At 40.2% G+C, this 27,125-nt stretch overlaps 1 protein-coding gene across 1 annotated transcript in view; it reads right to left on the bottom strand.

The window, feature by feature from the left end:
* The window catches only part of CDH20 (cadherin 20, type 2), a 53,704-nt gene extending 36,969 nt beyond the window's left edge, over window positions 1-16,735 (bottom strand). The window contains exon 1 of the mRNA XM_010000893.1: window positions 16,597-16,735. The gene's annotated coding sequence lies outside the window, so the exon portion shown is untranslated. The remainder of the gene's footprint in view (window positions 1-16,596) is intronic.
* Window positions 16,736-27,125: the final 10,390 nt, after the last annotated feature.

Below are 27,125 nucleotides of genomic sequence, written 5' to 3'. Positions count from 1 at the left end.
TTGTCATTGCACACACCGGCACACACACGCATCTACATAAATACTGATATTATTGCTATATTGCAAACCTTAAATAAAATTTCTAGCAGCTCCCAGTTATTTCTAATTTTAATATTCTTTCAACCTCTCTGTTGCTTGAATTCAGGTTTCACACTCTGCTGCATTCTCTCTGAGGAGCTGATTGTGGCTACAAATGCAACATTTATAGAATTTGAATGGTCAGTTAATCATTTTATAACCCACAAAAAGTTTCATAGTGCTGACAGTCACAAGTTATTACGTGATATGTCCAAGGAAGTCAAGCCAACACATTTTTTCTTCCATAAGCCTGAAAGACCTGTTTAGGCAGTGGAATGCTGACCTCTACCAGAGGACACTTTCTCATCAGTCTAGGAGCTTTTGTTGTCATGAAGTCAGTTTAGCTGGTGACCTCATTCCAGTTGAATTGTAGCAAACTTTTCCTTCATCAATTTGCTGAGTTTAGTGATGTGATGCTGCATTTTTGGTACTCTGTCAAAACACTTCATACATCCTCTGTGGACTTTTCTTTTTAAGAACTAATCTCTTTTCAGGAGAAACAGGCTCATTAAGAAAGGTGTATGGGGCTCTGAGGCTTAAGCAAATAGTTCACACTTCATTTTACTGCTGTTCTGTATGTAAGTCTTTAGACATAATTACTTGTTTTATCCTGTGGAAATAAAATGTAGTGGGAGATGTCAAATATTTCTAGTTGAAATTATTGAAAGATTTCAAAATAATAAAAAATATTATAAAGGCTTGCATTGTACTATTTTGAAGTGAAGACTGAGACAATGAAATGTTTTCAACAGAGAAGAAGAGAATGTTTCAAAATGGCCCAGCATCCAAGCTGGTACAACCAAAGGACTAGATGTGCTTAGAAATCTACTGAAACAGAAATTCAGTATTTAATCAAAAAGTTGGCTGAAATCTGAAAATGACAGCTTAAGGCTGGAATACGTGTCCACAGGGGAAGTAAAGACAGAATGACTCTCTTAGACAAATCTATACACAAAATAATGTTTCCAAGTACAAAGCCCAGAAGCAATAAGACTGCACAGTCCTGCTATTCTATACAGCTGTGAAGTGTAGCAGGCAGGTCCTTTACCCTGAAAAGTTTACAACTTAAGTCTCAATAGATACAACAAAGAAAGGACAAACTGCAAGCACAGAACATGGCAAATCCCTTCTAAGCAGAGCAATGTACAGAACTGCTGGTTGTTCAGACATTGGCTATGTAATGTGCTAGGGCTTATTGTCTGCAAAGCCAAAGAAATGGGGATTTATCTAAGCAGCATAAGCCCAGAAGGACCACAGTAATCTTTGTGTGTCTGTCACTGCATGAAGAAGCTGGCAGCTGTTTGTGAGCGGCAGGAACAAGGCTCACCTTGCTGGATAGCTACAGCCAAAGGAGAGCTGTATGTGCAGTGCTTGCCTCTCTCTGTCCCATGAGTCCTTAAATCCCACTAGCCATTATACACTCACACTGGGAAAAGGAGATTGAAGTCCTCTTTCCACAAGGTGTATCCACATTGCTCTGGACATGAGCCGGTAATGTGCCCTTGCAGCCCAGAAAGGCAACCATATCCTGGGCTGCATTAAAAGTGTGTCCAGCAGGTCAAGGGAGGTGATACTCCCTCTCTACTCTGCTCTGGTGAGTGTCCAATTCTGGGGTCCCAAACACAGGAAGGATATGGACCTGTTGGAGCAAGTCCAGAGGAGGGCCACGAAGATGATCAGAGGTCTGGAGCACCTCTCCTGTGAGGAAAGGCTGAGTTGGGGTTGTTCAGCCTGGGAAAGGGAAGGTTCCCTTATTGTGGCCTTTCAGCATTTAAAGGGGGCTAACAGGATGGGGACAGACTTTTTAGAAGAGCCTGTTGTGATAGGACAAGGGGTAATGACTTTAAACTACAAGAGGGTAGATTTAGACTGAATATAAGGAAGAAAGTTTTTACAGCAATTAAACACTGGAACATGTTGCCCAGAGAGGTAGTTCAGGTCCCATCCCTGGCAGCATTCAAGGTCAGGTTGGACAAGGCTCTGAGCAACCTAGCCTAGTTGAAGATGTCCCTGCTTACTGCAGGGGGGGGTGGACTAGATGATTATTAAATGTCATTTCCAATCCAAACTATTCTATGTTGTCAAGAGAATTTTTTTCTCAGGGGGACATTTTTCACAACCCATGTTTTGCTGGTGAGTGAATGAATGTAAGGAAGGGTCTCCCACCACCCCTCAACATGAACTGAGGGAACCCAGCAACAGGAAGGGAAAGCAGAGCCAGACAACTGCTAAGGTCCCACCTGGAGTTTTTACTTTAAGAAAATCCATCTACTGTACAAGTCAGTTACGTTTTTGCCCATGTGACAAAAGAGGTGATACAACATGATAGACCAATCACAGTGGCAGAGAGAATTGTTTTTGTAGGTAAACTCCCAAACCACAGATTTAAAACTAATGGTGCCAGCTGTCTCCTGCCATTAAGTTCAGGCAAAAGGGATCAACAGCATTCAGGCAAGGCAGTATCAAGACATGGTTAAATAGACTTGCATAGTTACCAGTATATCTGTAATGAGGCAATAGCAAAAGAAATCTGATCATCAGGATGCTTTTTCAGCGACTGTGCATTTCATCAGCAGAAAGCAAAGTAAGTAGAAGCAGTGAAATAAAGGTCAAGAGTAGGGACATACATGCTTCAGGTTCTCTGTGATAATAGTTTTTGTCATTTGAATGTCACTTAGCATCAAGGTGCAGTTCCATGAGGAACCTTTCTTGAAAATAGTGTGCAACTCGGTGGCCCCCAGGAGCAACATCCCTAAGAGCATTTTCTATTCCAAATGCAATGTCATTTTGGAATATAGCAACTACTAGGAAGTAGTAGAAGAAGTACAGTAATTCCTGAGTACCAGTAATTTCTGCATTTAATGCCAGCCCATGGTGACACAATAATATCATTTTGCAGGAATGGAAGAAAGCACTAGTGGTGATGTGGCACTTTTTTTTTTTTTTTTGGTGTGTGTGTTAATAACAGGGTTTCTGGTGTCTCATGCCTTTTGAAAACTGTGAGCAAGCAGGCTTAAAATTGACACAATTTGCTTCTTGCCTGAAGGCAAATTAATACTATTAATTACACTGTTTAACAAGGAATTGTTCCTCCATCTCTGAGCCCAAAATATTATTTTTTTTACTGCCTCAGGTCCTCAGCTGGTATTAAAAAAATGAAAATCACCTTTGTTTAATTCTGGCTTGTTGTGCTGCTGATCTCTCTGGGGCTCCTTTCCTGCAGCTTCACAAACAACCTGCAGGTATGTACTATTGGTCTCTGGATCTGCAAGTCCTACTGGTCACGCAAGGTATTTCTGAGCAGTATAGAAGGAGCTCATGTACATTTAGGGTCTGAATTGCGTGGTAGCACGAGTGAGGGCTGAGCTACAGCGAAGGTCATGGACAACTGAGCCTTTCAGATGATTCATGCTGATGGCTTCCTCACCATCTGAGTGTGATGGATAAGTATGTGGTCACTTAGACTGTAGACATGACAGACTGTTAGGATGCTGTATGCTGTGACTACATTAGCTTGGTGGGATCTCTAAGCCTCAAGTGGACCTTTGTGGATTTTGCTGCAGATGGATGACACAGACTTTGAGCTGGAGTCTGTTCTGCCTAAGACTGTGTAGTTCCTTGCAGGGTGATCACAGGGACCAGACATACAAGGCACTTGTTGCCATCACTGAGTGAGGCAGAACTGAATCTTTTATGTTCTTTTAATGCAAGTTGCTTCTTGTAGCTCTCCAAAATGGTTTCTTAATGACAAATGCAAAGATGAAATTGATAAGCCTCTGCTTGTCATATGAACTACATTATAGAAACATATTTTATGGTTTAGCATGGGGATGTGCAAAGGATTTGAAGGCAGAAAAGGGAGGGAAATACTGTTTTCCTTTCTGTGGGATTTTTGCAGAGCATTTTATCTTTCAAGAACAAATGAAATGTTTCAAAGCCCAGTTTGTTACCCACAGATGAGTCCCCCATTGTAATAGGCTTTTCTGCATCTGTGCAGTTTAGATTTCTGACCCAAAGTGAATGGGTTTCTTGCCCCTGCTTTTGTGATGAATATTTGATTACCAGCTCAGTTGTTCGGGTTACTTTCTCTGTTCTTGCCTTGCTGACATTTCTGAAAATCCTTTTTCCTGTCACTCAACAGTTACAAATATGGCTTTTGGCTTCATAAAGACCCATGAAGATCTGATTGAACTCTGTGCAACTGGTGGTCCCTGCACAGTTCAAAGGAATTACCTAATTGTTCTACACAAAAGAGTCACAGTAATGCACTTTCCACCACTGCAAACACAAATTTCCCTTTTAGCTCACATTATGGATTAAAGTAGGCATATTCCATGTGTGAGCTACTCTTCATGCTCCAATTTTAAACACTCCTCCCAACACATATTTGTACTACAATTAAACTATTCTTAATTGAATATATAATTGTGGGCAAAGATGAAAAGGAAAAAGAAATATCTGCCAGAACCAACTCCTAGCATTTCTTGCAAGTGACCCATTTATCTTGTTAATTCTGAAGAGAATAGCACTTCCAAAGAAAGGATAAAAAATATTAATAGTTTGGATGACCATATGGGCATCCAGAGAGCTCCACTGGGATTGAAATGTATTGCGCTTGATATGTATTTACATAAACACCAAGGATTTTATAGTCTAAAAGCCCAGACTTGAAAAGGTTTATACACATGCTCAGTGTATCTGTCATGTTGAGCAAGTAGTGTTCCAGAAAGTCAGTGGACTATTTGAATTCATAAAAGTAATGACATGCTTACATCTTTTATGCTTGGTCCTTCCAAAGGATTTTTGCTGTATTGACCCAGCACTCATGGAAAATACTGCAGGCCTTAGTGGATTCCATGCAGATATATAGCCTGAGCAGAATCAATTAATTTGCAGGACACACATCACACTGTGGAAGTGGGCAAGACAGGCAATCATTTTAAATTCCCTCCTCCACTTTCTCTGTACAAAAAGACACAAATACATGTTGTATTTGTAGTATATTAATATAAATCTTAGGATCACATACCAGGTTTGTGCTGGTCTCTTCTCACAGGTAATTAGCAACACAACAAGAGGGAATAGCTTCAAGCTGCAACAGGGGAGGTTTAGCTGGACATTAGGAAAATTTTTTTCATAGAAAGAGTGATTAGACACTGGAACAGGCTGCCCAGGGAGGTGGTTGAGTCACCATCCCTGGATGTGTTTAAGGGTCATTTGGATGTGGTGTTGTTGGATGTGGTTTAAGGGAGAACTTTGTAGAGTAGGGATGATGGTTGGACTCAGTGATCCCAAGGTTCTTTTCCAACCTGAATGGTTCTATGATTCTACGATTCTATACACTCTACTAGGAATACATTAATGGAAAATTATTTCTGTGTTTAATGACACACTCAAAGAGTTTTCCCCCACTATTTTGTCAAAAGAAACCAAACAGCTCAGTAATGAACATAGTAGCAAGAAGTTAAATTTGAGTGAAAAAATTCTCCAAGTGAGTTGTTTACCTTGTTCCCAGAACTTTTTGTGAAAATTTAAACCCAAGGTTGGTCCGTGAGTATTGCTTTTTTTTTTTTTTTTAAACTCACTTCAATGGATTATTCTTTTATGTTTTCACAGATTACTTCTTAGGTTTCCTGTAGCCTTAGTTGCTCACAGCTTTGTCATAAAATGCATTTGCAAGAACTCCACAGGAACATCAGTCTTGTAATAAAGTATAGGCTGTGTTCTGCACAGGGCAGGCCACCCACAATAGGTGTCTAACACCAGCCCCTGCAGGTGCAGGCTCCGCCGAGCCTGGATCTAAAATCTCTTAAGCAATTTATGCAATTTTGTCTCATTTTAGAAATCCCAATGCTTGCAGTACCTAAGTTAGGTACCTCTAAGCAGGCTGTCTGATTATAATCCTAAATGTTTTTGTACTGCTTCCAGAACTTTATGTGTTTTTACCTTTGGCTCAGGCCAGACCTGCTGTTACTATGAGCTATTGTTAAACTTACTGGGCAAGTTTAAATTAAAAGGAAAAAATCTAGAGGCATTTGTTTCTGTTCTTGAAAACAGACTGGGCCTGAATATGTATTTTTATTTTATTTCATTTTATTGAGACCTTCATAAATACAATGAAACTTGACAATATACCATATGGTGCATAAACATTAACTCAGAATACAATCAATTGTCATGAAGTTACATCCACAGACCAGTCAACAGTGTCTCATGGGACACATCAGTGAACTCATTTTACTCAAGAGCTGAAGTCCTTCAAAGCTACAGAGTGCCTGCAGAGCAAAAAATCCCACAGAATGACAGAGGAAATCCCATTGTATCAATCCCAGCCCTATCGTTACAGACGCATGAAAAGATAAAAAAGATGAAACACACACACATACTCACACAGTAAACATTTCCAAATAAAATGAAGCTTACATCAGGGGAGGATCTGATCCCCAGCTTTTACTCAGTGTGAGGTACTGTAAATACTTTTGTCAAAGAGCAGGACAGAAGTGCAAAAGGGTTTCAGAAGCTCCATGCCGGTCTAACTAACAGGGATTAAGTAAGGCAGTGCAAATACACTGGAAAATCCATATAAATGCCAGAGAAAACAGCTCCTCTTCAAGCAATGGTGTTCAAAACATGTAATACATATGAAAATAATGGTAATTAAGCTTACATCATTAAGAAAAATTCCTGTTATTTCTCACAGTCTTCTGACTGTTTTTGCCCTGTTGTCAAGAAAAACCCTGTACAAGTGACTCGAAATTGTGACTTGATATTCACATCAACTGTGATAACCCTCTCAAGCACACATTTAAACAAAAAATCCACAAAGTCCCTCCTCTAGCCTCCAGTGTGACCTTGCATGCTTTGCAGCTGCACCAGTAGCCTTTGCTCAGTCCCTTCTTAAGGATCCTAAGCCATATAGGCAAAACCTGAAGTCTCCTGCCATGAATTGTGAGGGCTGGGTAGGAAGGCTGGTATTTCCTGTGCAGGAGAAGGATGGGTCAGGCGCAGGTTGAAGAACTGGTGTGTATCAGAGCCAGGGTTTCAGTGAAGTAATTGAGAACACAAGATGGTGAGTACTGCTGTGAACACCTAAATTCCACAAGGCGAGAGGCCAGCAGGGATAGAACTCAAGGATGTAGCCTGCTGCCCTAGGCAGCACAGTATTTATGCACTGAACAGGACCTACTCACATCTGTTACAGTCCTCTTTGAGAAAAATGCACTAATGCTTTCCCTTTATTTCTCATTTGCTTCTTTCCACCCATGTCCCTCTCCTCTTCCAGGTACTGAGCAAATGCATGTCTGTGCTGCATGGCAGCTACAGTAGCAAATAATGTTCTTTAGCTACTAAATATTGCATTTTGGATATGCTAATCCCCAGAATATGGAGTATTTCCACAAAGCAGTGAAAACTGGACTCTATCTTACCCAAATGCTTCTGGATAGATGATAAAGCTGTCTGATACCCTCTAAATGCCAAAGATGGAAAAAGTCTCATCTCTTACCTGAAGACAGAAATGAGAAGCTGTTGTCTGCCTGGAGCAGGCAGAGGTAATATTATATCAAAAAGAATGAGAGGTAAAGACCTATATGCTGTCAGTGGTGAAGACAACTTTCTAGTATCATTACAATGGCCTTCCTGGATAACTGGGCATTTCATACAGCATTTTGACATATAAGAAATGGACCCAAAACCAACTCATTTCCAACAAAAAGCTTTTGAAAACAAATAAGTGAATGGGTAATTTCTTTTTCCAACCAGAAGTCATTTGGCCATCTCTCATAATAATTTTATGCACCCACTGGCACATAGTGGTTTGTTGTTAAAAATGGTGTCTGTATTCACAGAGAGAGGATTACCTTTAACCTACAGAATCACAAAATTTATATTTCTTGAGTCTGATATTGATTCAGCACTGGCATCTGTATCTTATCTTGAGCTCAGATTGCCTTGTCTGAGCATGAAGACATGCTACTAACCAATAGGATGAACATTTTCAAGTCAACTTCAAGCTGCTACCTATTAAATCAAGCCAGCAAAAGAAACAGAAGTCTTACAACTTCTTTCTCCATCTGAGATGTTAGAGTCTACCTTGTTTTTATCACCTAGCTTCAAAGTGTTTCTGGAAATACAGAATAGGAATGCCCAGCCTTTGCAGGACACTTCCAAGTTGAAAGGATAAAGTCAGAAGGAATAAAGATGTGCTGATGTCATTTGTCCCAGAACTGTTCTAATACAGCAAGAATAAGGTTTGTAAAGCCTGAAAAACAATCTCAGATGCTTTGCATGCCAGCCTCTAGACCATATTTTGGTCTTAAAACTCAATTGTTGCAGTCTCCGTGGGGAGAGTATTATCTATTTGTCCTTTATAAATGTGACATTCACTAGCAATACCCCTCATGAAGAAGACTCCATTGTTTTCTGTCTTTTTCCATAATCCACTGCTGGCACATGTTCCCAGCTTTCCCAGCTCCCTTCCCTTTCTAGATGAAGCAGCTCCTCTGCCTGGATTACTTAATGGATTTACTAGAATATAAAAGATTTCTTAGGCTTAGTCTTGCTCACAAACTCTTGGCTTGGCAATTTGTTACAGGTGACTTTTCCAGAAGAGACTCCAAACCCCAGTGCTCCATCTGTCTTACTATTCAATGGTGATGGTGATGTAATAGCAGCTTTTGTAAGAGCTCAGTATTCTTGGCCAAAATTCCTGTTATTCCATTATCTGCTGTAAGCCATCTGGTTGCTGTCCCTCTTCATATAGGAGGATCTTTTGCAGCTGTTTTGAGTCTGATTTCCCAAGGAATTGAGTTTATGCAGTGCTATAACTGCACTGATATTCCTTTATGTATTATTAAAGACAGAGATTCCAAGGATTACTGTATTTCTATCTGTTCTCTGGGAATTAGGTACAGGAGAGAAGAGAGACCAGATTAATGTCCCCACCTAGGAAAGGGTGGGCAGTGATACAACCTATTTGGCCAAGTGAAAATCTCGCATGCAGTTCCAGAAGAGTAACTGAGGTGTTTTAGCTGGTATGTGAAGGGAGCTGGAAGAAGCTTGAATTACTGTGTGCCTGAAGGAAGAGTTAAGGAGGAAAGACATAAACATAATAAACCAGGCTTTGCAGTTCTGCTCCTCTTCATTTTTTGCTAATAGTCTTACAGGAAAAAGTTATTCATATATATGGAGCACGCGGCAGCGCAGAAGAGAGAGCGGCAGCAGCACCGGCAGCGGTGAGAGCTGTTCCTTTAAATTTACTGAGGATTTGAGAGGGAGCCGGGCTTCCCAGAGACGGTGAAGCCGGGGCAGAGCCAGGAGACCCGAGTCTGAGCGGGAAGCCTGCGAGGGAGAGGAGAGGAAGGCTGACGTGGCAGGGGGTGTGGCTGTGAACGGCGGCAAGGTTTAAAAAGCGGCCATTTGGCAGCCTCATCTGAGCACGCGGCAGCGCAGAAGAGAGAGCGGCAGCGGCCTGCGGAGGGGAGACACGTGGCAGGCGCGAGGGCAGGCGGAGAGGCAGAGTGGTGAGGCCACATCTGGAGTATTGTGTCCAGTTCTGGGCCCCTCAGTTCAAAAAGGACAGGGAACTGCTCGAGAGAGTCCAGCGCAGAGCTACGAAGATGATTAGGGGAGTGGAACATCTCCCTTATGAGGAAAGGCTGAGGGAGCTGGGTCTCTTTAGCTTGGAGAAAAGGAGACTGAGGGGTGACCTCATCAATGTTTACAAATATGTAAGGGGTGAGTGTCAGGGGGATGGAGTTAGGCTTTTCTCAGTGATGACCAGTGATAGGACAAGGGGTAATGGGTGTAAATTGGAGCATAGGAGGTTCAAGGTGAATATCCGAAAATTTTTTTTTACTGTAAGAGTGACAGAGCACTGGAACAGACTGCCCAGGGAGGTTGTGGAGTCTCCCTCACTGGAGACATTCAAAACCCACCTGGATGAGTTCCTGTGTGATGTACTCTAGGTGACCCTGCTCTGGCAGGGGGGTTGGACTAGATGATCTCTCGAGGTCCCTTCCAGCCCCTAAGATTCTATGATTCTATGATATAAATCCCAAGGATCACTCCACTGCTGAAAACCTTCTTTAGTGATCCAGTGGTGCACACCGGTGCAAACTCTGAGTAATGACTTGAGAGTAAGGTATGGCTTCCATTCACTGTTCTTCACTGGTGGTCACCAGCAGGTCATTTGGGGCCTCTTTAATATCTAAGCATACCTTCTCTTTACACAGGGAGACATAAGCCAGTGTACAAAGAACTAATGACCCTGACTACAGTTCATAAACACAGGAAGACCCTACTGACAGCAACTGCATGGGACATCAAGACCTATTTCTCCCCTTGTTGGCAGTCACCTAATGTAATCACTCCAGTAGTTTGAAGATTTTAAATCTCAATAATTCAGGCACCAAATTGCAAATATTCAATCAAAAGAGAGCAAGGAAATTCAGAAAATGCAGCAGGCCTTAAAGGAAAGCTAATTAAAACACCTCACAGAACTTTTTTAGGGAGACTGCAGCTTTGTTGTTAGCTGATCTCTGTGTGCATTACAGAAAAAGGATTTTTCCTATGCACCTGCTAAATCTTTCTTACTTATGGATCTACATTTTTATTGGCAAGTTTTGCACTGTACCTTTTCAAGATGTCAGGATTGTCCTGCCAAACAAGATCTCTGCTCTAATCTTGAGATTTTTGAAGTTTCAGTGAGGGGAAGGAGAAGTGGAAAATAAAGAATAATGGGAATAAGTACCAGTACTCAATGTTGAGGTCAATAATGTGGTACTGCTTGATACGTGATCTTTAGTTAATAAAAAATAAGACTCTACTCTTGTGAAGTGCTGGAAATGGTGAGAAGAATTCCTTTTGCTTTATGCACAGAAGTATGAGTTTAGATTTCTTCCTTTTGACTGAAAAAAATAGTTTCTTAAAAAACCCTAAAGCAGTATAAATATCACTTTCAAATTCTCCCAGATTTTAATACATCTTCCCTTTTTAAATTTGGGGGAAACATGAAGAAATAGATCCATTTTTACTTTATCAGCTTAGCCTGATCTCAATCAAAAGCCTGACCTAGTGCCTGGTGGAAATGGATGGGCTATTTAGATACTATGTCCTGTCTTCTCTCAAGCCGTATAGCCTACATTTTTGACATGTCTTGCCAGATTAATCAGTCCACACAGAATTTACCTTCAGCTACTTCAGAAACCAGCTAAAGCAATGGCCAAAACATTTGTTATTATCTTCAAGAGCTTATGGAAGATGAGTGTGTTCCTTGAGGCCTGGCTGAGGAAAACCATGATACCCATATTTAAAGGGGGAAAGGGCAGTGGGAAAGAGGAAACAGTGAATTATAGAGCTTCATTCCAACTCCAATATGTGGAAAGTTACTGGAACAAATAAACAATTTTTCAGCATCTAGGGGATAATGAGATGCTAAGGAATAGCCAACACGTATTTGTGAAGAACAAGCTAACGAAACAGCCTGATTTTCCTCTCCTTGATAAGATAACTGCCCTAGCAAATGAGACATGAGATAAATGCAATATATCTTGACTTACATAACTCATTGTCAAAGGCAACACAGGGCAATATGGCCCTGGTGAAATGAAAGACAGACCAGAAAACAACTTAAAGTACCTCTGTCAGTAGCTCATTGCCAGACTGGGATTCCAGATGAAGTGGTCCTGCAGGATTTTGCATCATGACTCATACTATTTAATGGTTACCCTAACAGTCTGGATGATGCAGTACAGTTACAAAATGTGAGGATGACATCAGGCTGGGAGATCTTGTAAGCACATGGGAAGATGGGGGTAGAATTCAAATTGATCTTGAGAAATTGGACAAATAATAGGAAATCCATACCAGGTAATTCAATAAGGGCAAATGGAAAGCATGGCAAAATCAAATGCCCAGGCATGGAAAGGTGAGTAACAGCCTAGGAATCAGCCCTGTAGGAAAGGAGCTGACCGCAAACTGAATAGGAGCCAAAACTTCGATGTGTGGCTTGTTGCAAAGGAGGAAAATGCCATTCTGTGCTGTATAAACAGAGTGTTGGGCAAGTTGCTCTTGTCACGTATGTGAAGCACTTTTACTGGCATCCTCAGCACAGAAAGGCAGTGCATCACAGCTTAAAGAAGATACAGACTCCAAAAGTACTGCCAGGAAGACAGCAAGAAATTTGAGCAGAGGTCTGGAAAAACAGGACTTCTGAAAAGGCTAAAAAATTGTGTTTGCTGAATCTGGTAAAACAAGATTTGGGGAAGGCCATAAAAGCAGACTTTAAAAAAGGATAACACGTACTAACAGGTACAATAGGAAGAGAGGTGATCTACTTTTCTTCTTAGTTTGTGGGGACAGGCGAAGGTGCAATAAACCTTACTTGAAGCGAGAGGGATTTAGGTTACAAGCAAATTGAACCTCGAAGGACAAGGTGAATGAAGAATTGGAAGAGATGACTGATAGAAACTATGAAATCTTTTTTTCAGCCTTTAAAAAGTTTGAAGGTGGAACCTGTTTAGGTGACCTTTAATCTTGTATCAGAAGCAAATACAGAAAGAATTTAGAGAAGCCCTACATTTCTATAACCCTGAAATGAATACAAAATCATGTCTTAAAATGTAAAACAAAAGATTTAAGTGCCCATTAAGTTGTGTCTTCCTCTATAATTTCTTTGGGCCTTTTTGCCTCTTCCCCTCCTTCTCTTTTTGGCTGAATCCACAAGTGCTGTGAATTGCCTCTACTGTGTAAGTACTCAAATAAACCAGTCAGTTTTACTAAGGGGGAGAGAGAAGCCTTGTCAGGCATGGATAATATTTTTAAGCTTGTGTGAACATAACAAATGAACCCTAAAGTGATCAGTGCTTCTCATTATAATTAGGAAAAAAGAGGAAGAAAAAGCCTCATGCTTTTCTTGATCATCATAAGAAATTGTCTTTTCAGGAAAGAGATAATCATCCGGTGCTTGGCTACAATTTCTGTACTGTAAGGCTAACTGGGAACAAAGCATTGACTCCAGCTGCACTCTGATTGTCCCCATGGGCCTCCACTTCTAAACCAGCAATAATTTCATGACAGGTAAATCAGATCCAGAGCCTTGTATGCTTAAATGGCATTCTTTTAGCTTATCTCTTAAAGCACAAGACTGTACTCTTCATCTTGGAGCATAAGGACTTTTGTGTTGGAAACTACTCTGTAATCTCCCTAACCATGCTGAACTGTCACCTTACTTCATAAAATGACCATCAAACGATGTTCTATTGACTGAAAAAGGGCTTCTGTTTCTGCATGCACTAATTGATACTTTATTAAAGTCTAAGTTAGCATACAAAAGTGATAACTAGGCCAAATTCCCTGCAGCTTTGAAAAAGACCATTATTCCCCATTACCTTTCAAATCCCTGTATAAGAAGATAAGGACAACCTACCCACTCCTCTCATTGATTCCTACCTCAGAGTACAGGTTCACAGTCCTTGTATCCAAGCAAAAAAATAATTATCTGACCCTTCCTATTAAGTACAACATATTTTCAATAAAACAATGTTTGAACCCTGGTGACTCCATCATGATTTGCTGTACAACATCACTGGGCACAGTAAGGCACTCCTCTTTGCATTAGTCAGTTAAGATATAAAAGAGGCCCTAGCTATTTCTGCCTTTAAAAAATTGATCGACTCTTACTGCAAGAGTAGAAATGTTCTTTTTCATGTCCTATAAACTCACTTTTCTGTTTATCTAAATCTATTTAAAGCTGGCATAAATTCTCTCAATTTTGGACTATGCAGTCGTACAGTGACGCTCTGCATTATTGCATTTGATATTGGATTTGCCATTTTTCAATGTGAAGCAAAGTGTTTCAATGTGCATAAGACCAAACTTTCCCAAAAAAGCTTCTGGCCTAGTACCTAGATTTGTGTAGATTTTGCACAAGGCAAATCTTACTTGCTTTGCTTATTTGCACCTTCCAATTGACTTCCATAAGAATACTCAGGTGAACAGAACCATGAAGATATGACCTGCTGTTCTGCAAAGACACATAAAAGACACATAAAAGAATTACACCACCTACCTCTATACTTTGGAGGGAGAAATGTAGCTTTGGCATTCAGGTAGCAGTGTTAAAAGCCTATATTATGTCATTTGTGCCCATTAGCCTATTAATTGTCTCATTAGCAGCAATGAATAACTGCAAGCACAAAATATGTCTGAAGAAACTAAAATTTTATTCAGATGCTATTTATATTACTGTGACATTTCTTGGGATCGAAGTGCAATATAAATTCATAGTATTACCTGTCAAAAACCTATCACCTCTTCTCCAGCCATTAGAATATCTTTCCTTCAATAAATACTTTTCCTGCCAATCACATGTTAATAAGCAAAATACAGTTTAAATGAGATTTTCTGCTTTTTAATATTAGAATGATCTGCACTTGCATAATATAAGAGGGCCGAGTTTCTTAATATTTCACTCATGTGAAATAAAAGAGTATATTGTAATGTAATATAATATACTATGAACTGATATAACATAATGCAATATCACATGACATATGGAAAGCACAGTGTCCGTTTTCCCTGAAAGAAATGACATACTCATGAATATGCATCATTTAATAATACCAGGAAAGGCAAAACCAACACACATGCAGCTCACATCCATAAGCACTCAGACAGCTCTGGGGTGGGGGTGGGCATAAGCCACCTTTAAGTTCACAGTTTGAGATGCAATGAAGAAATTACCAGAATTATTAAAGTCAGTTACTAATCATTTTTAGTTAAATAATTGCATTTTCATGAGGTTTAAAATATGGAAGAGGTATATTGTAAAACTCACATAGTGAAAGCATTGCAGGCTGCTGGAGAGACACAGAGGGCTGGGCTTTCCTGGCTCTGCACAGAGGCAACCTCAAGCACTGTCAGCCAAGGCTGTAACAAGGTGTTCCTCTTGTCCTGCTGTTTGTCCACTACACTCACTCTGCCCACCTGCATCTCCCACCTGCTCCAGCTGGCAGAGATGGGACCTGGAAACCCAGCTCCGAGAAGTGCCTACAAAGGGCCAAGGGTGGTCTGTGGGTTGTTGCCTGTGTTACACCCTTCTCCAGACATTTTGAAATGGAGATGAAAGACCCTCTTGTGACTGCCCTGGGCGAAAGCTGGGCACCCTGAGGAGTCTGTACACCTAGAATTTGGGCAGAGGAAAGCCCCAAGGCTGGGGGGCCCTACCAAAAATGGTCTAGGTGGGTCTCACAGCCTCCCCTGTGATAGTGCCACTCCACCATGTGTGGAAAATAGCTGACTTGGAAGCTGGAGGGTTGGTCTCGATAGAGCAGCAAACTAATCACTGCTTCTGATGCTGTGTCAGGAGTGTGAGGAGAAAAAATAGTATTTCCAGGTGCCGGATTGCTCCGTTTGTGGGGGGTTTTAACAGACATTCACCTGTCTGTGCAGGTTTGTTAAAAAATGTGGGAGCTTTTTCTTTAATGATAAAGCCCCAGCTCCATTAATTTCAGCAGGTAGACTCTGGAGCACTAGTTCCTTTTGCCATGAAAAAAAACTGAATAAAGTAGAAAAATGTGGACAGTGAATCGGAAAGCAGTATGTCAAGGACAATAAAACTTTTGATTTCTGGTTTAACATTCATTCAGTATTTCAAGAAAAGCTGTAGTGTCTGTCTAACTTTCTTAATTAGCATGAGCTTCATTCACTGTAACTCCTCTTTCTCTTCAAAGAAACACATATAATGTCACATATTCCCCATTTTGTTTTCCCATAAGGCACACTTCAAAACAACGTGCTGTTTCTGATGCAATACTATATAAATCTGATTATATTGTACATAATAAGATACACCCTAAGATAGAGCACCACATGGATATTTATTTAGAAGGACACCTTTGATGTTGCGTGAACTGAAGGATTTTTCAAATTTTACTAAAATGAAAGTGAAATTCTGTGTCACTGTAATCAATCTTGATCCATTGTAGAATCTGGGCTCTGCAGAAGTGCCATTCTAATCTACTTCCATAAGCTTCCAACTAGACAGTCAAGATGCATAGATTAGCTCTTTGAACAGGAATTTTCTGAAAGCACAAATAGAAATGTATTTGCCTAGTGCCTACTTCACAAATCAACTTTTCAATTAGAAGAGTATTACAACTTGTTTCAGAATAACATGTCCATGTCAATGTCCCTCTTAAGCAATGCATGGGTTTGAATTTGCAGCCTCCTTTAACAGATTTTGAGGAACAAGTAAGGGAATTAGTCCTGATCCTTTTATGTGGATACCAATGACTGCAACTGACAGCTACCTAATCTTTTTGAAGAACAGTTTCAGACAGCTTGTCCACATCTTAGAGAACACATCATACTCACTTGTTTCTTGCCAACACAAAAATGCAGTGCTTTCTAAATATTGCCTGTTTTGGAGCAACTCACTGTATTCAGCAAGAAGCAAAATAGGAAAGATAGTTTATGCCCTTGAGGAAAAAAAAAAAAAGAAGTAACATTGCAACATACCTTTCACTACGTTTGCACTTCTCCTGTCATTTGCTACAGCAGCTCAGTTTATAGCCTGCCTTTCTCTTGTGTGCTTCTGGGGCAGTATGGGCAACAGGCAGTTTGACAGCTCTGTCCTCTTTATAATACAACCTGCTCTAAAGAAAATAATTTATTTGTATTATGGCATGTCACAACTTTCAGTGAAAAAAAATAAAATCTCAAACGGGTCAGAACACTCTTAGTCTGACGATGGAAGAGTCTTTGTCAACTGATGTGCCAATATGTGAATGAGTCCAGTAATCCATGAGGTGGGGTGTACAGACACCATTCACTAGAAAAGATGTTGGGAGAATGTAAGTTACATGGGTGGGTGGTGGGAACAATAGAAAACATTTCATGTTGAGGTGGCTGGGAATGAATAATGTATGTATTGGGGAAACAGTTGCCCCATTCTGTGTTAGGGGGAGAGCTGGTCTGTGGGAGGTTTTTTCCTCATCAAGTTAGCATTTATAATTAATACCATCATCTGCATAGACCCAGAAGACACTGAATGACGAGAAAACAATGTGCAGATATCCAAGGGGGAACCAGTTACCAATTATATGGACCCACAAAAAAACCAGGTCGGATGCAAAAAATAATTTTTTGTGTGGGCAGGCAGGCAGATGTGCACAAATGAAACCAAAGGACCAAGAGAAATGTTAGCAGGCTACATATTCTTTTGATCTGGCATTGTTTAGATACGCCATGTAAATGAATGCTTCATCTCAACTGAACCACCCTTTCAAATTATTGTTAATTAAGTAATAAACCCTGAGAAATCTGTCATTGTCAACAGTTAGGAACTGTTTTTTTTTTTTTTTTTTTTTTTTTTTGTTTTCCCCAGGCTTTTAATACTGAAACACAATGGCCACTAATTGTAGTAAGAACTAATTTCCCTGGAATTACACACACACTTTCTAACTATCTGGTGGCACATTTTTTGGTTTTAAACTTTAGTTTTAACTTGTCTAAGTAGAGCATTGGTCAGTCAGAAAACCTATTTTTTCTGACCATCCCACAGAGAAACCATGATTAACACAAAGAAAGCTAATTTTTGTTAGCTTTTTAAATTATTAAATTTTTGTTGCAGACAACAACAACAGCAGAGCTTATAATCCCTATAAACAATGCATCAGCTCCAAATCCAGCAAAGCTAGGAAAAGCATTTTCAATCAATGCAATGAGCTTTGGATCAGTTCTGACAGTTTCTTTAAAAACAAGGCTGGAGGGGGAGGGGGTAAGTCCATTTTTTCCTAAGTTTATATTACAACTCTTCCTCTGTAGCATATTACTAATGTAACAAGAAATAATTTCTGGGATGTCAGTGACCAAAGTTTGACATTTATTCCTGTCAGCTGTTTTCAATGTAGACAAGTTAGGTGGCTATAAGAGTTATTATGAAGTATTGTTACAGGGATAAATTGAGAAAATTAATCCAGAAGCAGGGGGAAAAAAAAATCTACCTGAAATTTAAAGTGATTTGCACCACAAACACTTTTTCCCATGGCTCAGGAGGAGAATATAGGGAAAAAGCCTTAAAGAATAGCTGCCATTGTCATTGCACTTTAAAAGCATCCACATGATAATTTAAAAAGAACTGCCATTTCAGCTATTTCTTAAATAACCTCTTTCTTCCTCCATAATAATGTAATATATTTCTTTCACCTTTTGACTAGCACTTTGGTTTTTTTAATAAACTTACACACTCATTTTGCAGGAAATTATATTTCAAAATGCTTCTCAGAGGTGCTTTATCCTAACAGTTTCATTTGGGTTGAATTAGTGTTGAACCCTGATTCGCAGAAATAGAGGGAGAAGAAGAGATGGAAAGTAAGAAGGGGGGAAAAAAAAAGAAGCTTAGCTTGTACCCCAGTTCCAAACCGCACTTATCTTCACATTTCCAAAACAATCTTATGGTAACATTTATCTGTAATAACATAATTATTCTGATACTTCTAAAACACATACAGCAGCAGTGCAGTTATTTACTGGACTAGATAGTCAAAAGAGTTCTTTCCCCCTTTCTTCACCACTGCACAGTTTGTTTTCAAGCCTTCAATGGCAGTTCCCTCTTCATAGTTTTTATTCTTTTTTATTCTTTTTTTTTTATTCTTTTTTTTTTTTTTTTTTAGGTCCTCATTTCTCTTTTTTCCCCATTAAGATGCGAATGGGCTGGTACCTCATCCAATATGTCTATATGTCTATACATGCCTGAATAGACTTGCAGAAAAGCAGAGTCTCCTTTTGTCTGGGCCCGGGTGGCTGTATGTCATTCCGCACCGATAGGCAAGGGCTCCTCTCTCTGTGGGAGATTTCCAATAATTGCCAGAACAAATTAAACTGGGGCTTATCTGTTCCTCTCTCTTTTCAGCTTGAAAATGGAGGAACAAGACCAATTTTAACTGGTGACAATGCAGCATAGAAATAGATTGGATACAGCTTGTGTGAAGTCATGTTATAAGCAGCAGCGACAGGACACTGCTTTGAGAAGGGAGCTGATGTTGTGCTACATGGACTTGGCCAATCCTTCTGATCTGACAAAGAATAAAAAATGAGTTGGGAGGTTAAGTGCAGTTCATCTATTCTCCATTGTCACAGGCAGAGATGACTAAGAAGTATTTCTGAACATACTGGAGTGGACTGGGAAGCCCAGAAAAGTGGAGTGGACTGCACTGTGTAAAAAGGACAATCATGGAATATTTTGAAAAACAGAAAAGAAGTGTACAATGTATTTTGATTATTCCCCCCTCTCCCACATACACAACTCCTTCCCCCTCCTCATCCCCCGCCATGTACATCTAGTGCCTTAGTCTATGGCCACTCATCTCAAAGTGCACTCTTAACCCTAGACACAGAAATGGGGACAGTTTTGCCCTGTCTCCGTGGTGTTTGGCAGTCTGGGGCTGAAAAGGCTGTTTTAAGAGATAATATAGTTATCAGACACATATTTTCTATACCAAAGAGCTGTCATCTTCCTTTGTAGAGGAGATAAAGTGAGTTCAAAGTGCTTTCTCTAGGCAAAGACAGACTTGAAACCATGCAAAGGAAATGAATTCTTTGACAGCGTCTGACAGACAGAAATGTGAACCATCAGATTTGAAAGGGACCCTTAATTCTCAGGGCTGCTGAATGCCAATAAGAAATACTAGGATCTTCTCTTGACCAACATGATTACTGCTATCAAACAAAAATATGTCAAATGCCTTTCAACATATTGTTGTCAGTCAAGTTCTAAAAAGCCATCATTCACTGTAAAACATCTTCTCAACTACCACTCTGCCTCTGTCAAGCTCTTCCAGCCTCACAGTCAGTGAGAAACTATCATTGGAAAAAAAATTCCAGCAGTACTTAATGCTGTCAACTTTTCTTCTCTTTATCTCTCAACCTCTGGTATTCCTTCTCTATAGCAGAAAACAAAGCAGAAAGTTGTGGTACAGTCATTAATGAAGATCAGAGGGTCTAACTCCAGGTTACTGGGACTGGACACAACACCTATCAATAAGGTCACCCGTATGTCCTATCACTGGACACCAGAGAGGAGATCAGCACCTCCCTCTTTGCTTCCCCTCATGAGGAAGTCGTAGACTGCCAGGAAGTCATCCTCCAATCTTCTCTTCTCTAAGCTGAGCTAACCTATATCTAGTATCTTCAGCTGCTCCTCATAAGTCATGCCTTCTAGTCCTTTCACCATCTCTGTTTTATAACTTTCTTATGTTGTGGAGCCTAATACTGCACACTGTACTTGAGGTGAGGCCACGCCAATGCTGATGTGTAGAATATTTGGTGTAGAACTTAGGACAAGTGTTAGCCTACCACAACAAAGCACTAGGATCTTGCTTTTGTCTTTTATACAGACAAATTAATTTTAACATCACACACAAAAAGCAAAAACAAATTAAAAGAAGTGAAAACATTGGAGAAAAACCAGACAGATTGAAAAAAAGAGTTAAACACAAAGTCACATTTTTGATTTGTAATGTCAATCCTAAGAGTGGTCCTTTGACATTAATAACTTCTGTAACTTGTAAATCTTAAATAAGCAATTGCATTTCTTAAACAGCCCATATCTAAACTAATTACCTAAAGAGGTGCTATAACTTTAGAAAGTTTTAAAATGTCTCTGGAGGAAGCTATGCAAAATTCATAATGAGTTCATTTTCCATTAGGTACTCAAGAAAAAAATTAGCGAAGTGCAAGTTTTACAGTGTGATCTTCAGTTCTAAAAATTGTGAAAGTCAGCAAAACTGGAATGGCAAATCCATTCTGAACTGACTTTTTTATAGTCATAAGGCTGTGAACGCAACTTTTTCAAAAGCATGCACTTTGGAGACACTGCAGTATTTTAGTCCCATACATTCTCACTTCTAGCTATTCTTTTTGTCTGGGGTAGATATGGGCTTGTCACTCTCCAATGGATAAATGCTCACATTGGAGAGGCATATTTTTAGAGTCCAAACAGAACTCAGCTTCCCTGTTTCTGTTTTGAAAACACAGCAAAGTCAACAAAACCTACATTCCTGCAAAGAAAGTAAGATCACTTGCAGTTATAATTTATAGTCCAGAAACATCTCTTAGGAAGCACCAGTAAAGGTAATTCCATGTCTATAAAATGGGCTAGCCCATAATTTGCTTTAATTAGTGCCATGCTGGAGAAATCTTAATATGGGATAAAATTGTCCTTTCTCTTTATAAACAAGACAAATGCAAAACTAGAAAATAAACTTTTCCAGAAAGATCAGAGAGTAATCGTTTGTCAGGCAATTGCTTCAGGGATGACCTCTGAAGCAAATGCCAACATAAAGCAAGAAACAGGCAGTGCTCACAGGAGGAATTGGCACCCATCTGCCTGCCCTCTGGTGATCTGTCTTCAGAGCCTCCAGAAGCGAGGACCAACTTTGTGTGTTGTGACGCTGAATCTGCCTGTCCTGCAGGCGTGGGGTGCCTTGCCACCTGGCAGCTGGGCAGAGAACCAAATTTTCCCAAACCAGGCACATTTACCTGGCAGAACGGAAGTCTGTTAGTCCTGTGTCATCTCACTGTGGTCATTGTCAAAGGCATAAAAAGCCTGACTGCATTCATAATGAGTGCAGCAGTAGCCAAAAGTGTTTGTGCTGGTGGGGCGATGGTTGCACTGTTCCCCATCCTTGGAGTTTGATGGTCCTACTGGAGGGCTCCCTGACCAGGGGCTTTGCTCCATCCTGGCACTTCTGGTAGGAGGTGCAGTTAGTCCCTGTGACCAGGCAGCATTGTCAGCCATGCCAGAGGAGACAAGGGGGCAAGAAGCCAGTGCCTGGCTCACTTATTTTCTCCTTCTCCTCATTACTGATGGCCCAGATCTTTCCTTGCACACTCTCTCCCTTCAAACACTGGGAACAATGGCAAATGCACAGGCAAAGGGGCCTCCACTTGGAGTGGAGCTGGGTATCCTGACCAGCCAGTGAGCCTCAGATGTCAGTGCAAGAAAGAGTGGTGCTGGGGAATGGGGGCTCTCCTGCTCCTGTGATTATGCTGCTTCTCTCAAGCAGCTGCTCCACACAACTACTTAATTTATCAGCACTTTAAGCTGGCCTTGGTTGCAAGTGAATAAAAAATCTCATTCCCCTCTGCAGCTCTAAATTAACTGTTTTTGAACACCAAGCCAAAGAAGCTTGGCTTTTCCTTGGTCAGACAGCTAATCCCCTCTCCCATCTGTCGAGGACCTCCTGTTTTGCTATTTGATGTCCTGAGGCAGAACTGACACCCTGTTATCTTCACAGCCTTTGTGCTAACCTCACGCTCAAAGCACTCTGCTCTCCAAAGGCCACTGCAACTGCTCAGGTTTTGTATATGCATGACAACTTTTTTCCTGACTCAGCAAACCTACAGGGCCCAAATAGAAATAGACCCCTTCCTAGAGGCATCCTGCAGCAGCTTTTAAGCACTCATGTCACTCTGCATTATGGTTTCTAGGGCTTTTAAAATCTAGGGAAGGGTTGGAGAATGTTGCAAGTGGGAAATCCCCAAGGAACGCCCACTTGCCACAGATACTTCCTGCTAATTTTGTAGAAGGCATGTTCTTTCTTCTGAACAGGACATTAAAACAAACTCTTGCTTATGTGAGACTATTAAAAGATGCAGTAGTCCCTTCAGCAAGAGCAGTGGTGAAGTCTTTTGTGTCCTTTCCAAATTCCGAATCAATTAGTTACATGTATAAGGCACTGAGCAAAGCTACCTCACTTAGTGCTTGATTCCTGCTAATACTTTCTGCTAACTAAGTTCACTCTGTCATTTCATTTCTGTGTAGCAAGTCACCTTTCGTTCCTACCTTGGACAATATGAGAGTGTACATCCTCTTTAACTGCTGCTCTGTTTTTTTGCAGCTGTAATTTGGGAAATGAATTATATGATTCTTGCACATATAACATCCGTAGAGATGAAAGATGTTATAACTGCATGTTAATTATTCATCACTAGTAGCATTACACATATTAATGTTTTCCTTGAACTACATTGTACCCCACTGAGCCATAAACCTGTTAAAGAGCTGTAGTTTTTAATTTCATTTTGGCACAGAACCCTAATGAATTTCATCATAGAGGTAGGAAGAAGATCAGATTTTGTGAATATAGAATCCCTTCCTCACCTAGGGATGATTTTAGAGAAGGAAGCAACAGAGAGTTCAAAAATATGCATTGTTGATAGCTTCTAGTGCACCATGAAGTCTTTGCATCAAATAGAGCACAATTCAAAGCCAGCCACTAAATCACATTGCCATAGGCACAGCAAGGATACTGAGATCTCTGCTGAGCACAGAACTGCTTAACACTGGCTTCACAATGACCCTGTAGGCTGTCCAGCCTGCTTAACTACTGACATCAACAAAAATAGTGACTGGAAATTCCTGCAGCTAAATATGTTTTTTCCCTATAAAGCTGTTTTGGGTCTAAACACAAAGTTTTTGCACAACTGTGTGAAACCATCAGCTATCAGCAGTAACACTTAATGACTCAGTTCAATGTAAACTGCACTTAGGAGTGATCACAGTATAATTACAGAAAAAAGCATGAACAAATAAAGCTTTAAAGAAAAAGAGTACTCAAAAGCAGATAGTAAGTTGGAAATGGTGCTGTGAATCTCAGGAAAATTCAAGACATACTGCAGTCATTTCAAATAGAAATAGCAATAAAAAAGAACTCGTACTAGGTTGTTATGAATGTGCTTGTGAGCATTCTGCTGTTTCACTTTTTCTAAATTCTACCAACAGTTGCTATTAAAAGGAAATAAGATCAAGTCATAAAAATGAATCTTCTGCAATGGTACTCACAACAGACTGCACAATTGCCTGTTCCCAGTTTCAAATGGGAGACAGGTAGTAGCTTTCTGCTCAGTAAAGGGGTATTAATGCTGGAATTTTCTTTCCTTGCAAGCCTGACAGCCCAAGGTTGAAGTGAATTAATGGACTACAGGGTGTAAGCAATGAGGTGCGAAAGGCTGTTGGATGCAATCCTCTTGCTAGATGGGAGCGTGTGCGTGTGTGAAGACATATGCTTGCATACCTAGATGTACATGGCTATATATTTTTAGCTATCCTAACATCTTTACATCAAAGAGGAAACGTTGGTTCCCCAAACACACACGACAGAAAAGCCAGAGCAGGAACCTGCTGCCAGCCAGCATGGAAGCCTTATCCAGAGTACTCTGTATAAATCTGACATATACCTTGCTGGCCTTTTCATTAGTGGTGACTGGAAAACACAACTATCACTGCTAGCAGGAGATGAGTGTGGAAAGTTCAAAACCATTCTATGTTTTGGATGTGGCACTGCATTAACATGTGAGAAACCAGAGGAGCTTGTGCTCAATTATTTAGTCACATCTGTGCAGACTGAAGAACTATGTAGGGTCACAGAGCTGTTATCTCATGTCTTTTATGCCAACAGATGACAGGATTTTTGTTACACAGGAAAACTGTAGATATGTAGATCCTCTGGGGTTTGATCACTACATAGCCTGCCTGCGCTCTCCGGCAGTACAAGAACTGCGCAGCCCATGTCAGCTTCTCGAAAAGCACACCCTAGTACTTCTTGTGAGCTCCAGTCTCATCAGGAGATAAGAGACAACATGTGATTAAATCAGCACCAATCAGCCAGCCATCACGGGTGCAGGTGAACGGCCTATTCAAAAGCATTCCCAGTAAGGAATAATGACTAATAAGGATCACTGCTTTAATTTTTATATTATCTATTGAAACACACACTGCTACAGTAAAAAAACTATCTGCAGTGCTACTGAAACTTGAGCACAAACACTACAATAGTGTACCAAAAGCTGTTGGCAATTAGATATTTCTATTAATAATTGTGCACTTATTTCAGGCCCTCAACACTGGCAGCTCAGAAATGAGGCATCAATAAGAGACATTTACTGACCATGTTTCAGGCTGTGACATACTTAGGATGGTATACTAGCAGACAACTTGGTTGTGAAAAAATTCACATGCATCTTAGGGCATGTTTATCTCCAGTTAATGTGATTAATTTTCCCATAGTATAACATGTATTTACAGGAGTAATTTTCATTTGAAACAAACGCTTTCCTCCAGGTTTTTCATTATAAATCGAATTTTCAAGCTTTTTTTTTTTTTTTCCCCTCCCTTTATTCTTGTCTACTGGGGAGGTGAAAAGGATAAACAGCATGAATCAGACAAGGTTAAACAATAACAGGTTTCTCAGTCTGTCTTGTAAACACTAGACACAGCCTACTTCAGTCTCTGCAGGCACAAAGTTGCTGTTCTGAAGAGCTAACCATATGGAAAATTTCTCTCTTTGACCAAGAAAGGAAGCTCTGTAGTAATCTTCCACTCTCTGGGGCCACTTTTGCCCTGTCTACCATGTCACAAAGGTGGACTCTTGCATCTTTTCCTTGGGTTTCTCAGAATCCCACCTCCCAAGGCTCTGCAGATGTTCAAAGGGCTCAGGGATGCCCAGGACTTATTCAGCCAGCAGGAGAGCAGCCTCTGATGGGCAGCATCTGTGTGGCCTGCCATTTTTTTCAGCCCCAAAATACATCAGCATATCACACTGCTGGGAGGAATACCACTTGTATCACCCACCTTGAGAATAAAGGATTTTTAGTTGGATTTCCCAAAGAAATGGGTGTACAGTAGTTCCTTTGGGCCTGTTAGTCCTCATCTAATAAAACTGGAATCCGTTTAGCCAATTTTAATCCTGTTTGACAGAGAAGATGTTATAGTGTATAAGAAAAAGGATTATGTGTGATATACCTAAAGGATTTATTTTTTTTTCACAGAAAGTTTGTATATGCATGCATTTGAGTTGAAAGCAGGCTCTTCTACAAGTACATCTGCTTCCTTAATGTGCCACATATATGCTGCTTGCATGGTTGTGTAATGGTTGTCATCTTTTAAATGTGTATTTACAGACAGTTTAAAATATGCACTGAGATCTTAATTTGGAATGAGAATGATAGTATGCAATTAAAACCTGAAATGAAAGATAGCAAGAACATTGTAGGTTGTAATTGCAATTATTACCAGTAAAATGACAACGTGTCTGAGATATGGTCTGTCTATCATTTTGTGAGTGAAAATTCCTCAGGGAAAGAACTGCTATTTGTTATGAGGTTGCACACTGTCAGTCACAGTGGTCACCTTGATCGCCTCTCTGTAATAAAGATGAGTTAAGTTAAGAGACAATAAAACCAGGCAGTATCCTGGATGACCATGAGTGACACTAGAATACTTTCTCTAGTTTTAGAAGATGGCACCAACACTGCATCTTCAGCAATCCCTGTGTGCTAAAAGTTAGTGACCTTTTAATGGTGACAGTTATATGAAGTGCTTTGAATAATTACCCATGAAAAGATCCTTTTATATATTTTTACAGACATCCTGCAATGAGATGCTCTTTTGTGGCATTTTCATTTCCATTCTAAACCATATTAATGATTCACCGAGCTGGAGAATCAGATGGGGAAAAAAAAAAACCCAAAATGGAATCTATACAAAACCACCAAAAAACCACCCAAAACAATTTGCTGCTTCCAGTGCAATTGCCTGGAGACTCTGCCTCACAAACAGATGAGCATCCTCCACAGCCATGGTGGGCGAGGGGTCCTCTGATGGAGCAGGGACTTTGGGGCACTCTGCCTCTCACAGGATCGTCTCACCTCACTGCAACCATTCCTAGGCAGACGATGGAGAAAGATCATCTGAAACAGCTACAAACAGCAGTAAACAAGTTGCAAACAAACCTACTTCGGGAAATTCCCATTTGGCATTGCTGGCTTTATCACCTTCATCTCTAAGTTTGCAAATGATTACTTTTACTTAATTCAGGCTATAGCATACTGCGACAGAAAAAGAAAATACGAGAGGAAGGAAGAGATAAAAAATTGGAGAAAAAGATGAGAGACCTTAAAGCTATAAAGCAATTTGAAGTATCAGGGTCTTTTTTTATTATTATTACAGTTGTTTTATTTTTTATTACAGATGTTCAAGGAAGTAT

This window comes from Chaetura pelagica, unplaced genomic scaffold (genome assembly GCF_000747805.2).
Source record: "Chaetura pelagica isolate M959 unplaced genomic scaffold, ChaPel_1.0 scaffold104, whole genome shotgun sequence".
Lineage (NCBI taxonomy): Eukaryota > Metazoa > Chordata > Aves > Apodiformes > Apodidae > Chaetura > Chaetura pelagica.
This window is presented reverse-complemented; position numbering and strand designations above follow the sequence as displayed.